Source organism: Epinephelus moara, chromosome 17 (assembly GCF_006386435.1).
Source record: "Epinephelus moara isolate mb chromosome 17, YSFRI_EMoa_1.0, whole genome shotgun sequence".
Lineage (NCBI taxonomy): Eukaryota > Metazoa > Chordata > Actinopteri > Perciformes > Serranidae > Epinephelus > Epinephelus moara.
In genome coordinates, this window is record NC_065522.1 from 27,847,021 (window position 1) to 27,847,282 (window position 262).

Genomic DNA, 262 nt, shown 5'->3' on the forward strand with positions numbered 1-262 from the left:
CTTTGCACTTGAAGGTTGTCCGTTCACTTACGTTTTAACAGGTCTGATGCTACTATGCGCCCCGGCTGTATCTAGGCTAACGGCTAACATGCTAACTATTATTTTTATGTCACTAGTCACTTGAAACAAATTTAGGATGATAGGAGACAGGTTGAAATAAACCGAAATTTCCCTTTAAGTTGTTACTGGCAGTGTTTCAACCTGATGCTGTCCAGTGGTCATCATACCACCACGACAGGTGCTGTCCGGCCGACCAGCGGCG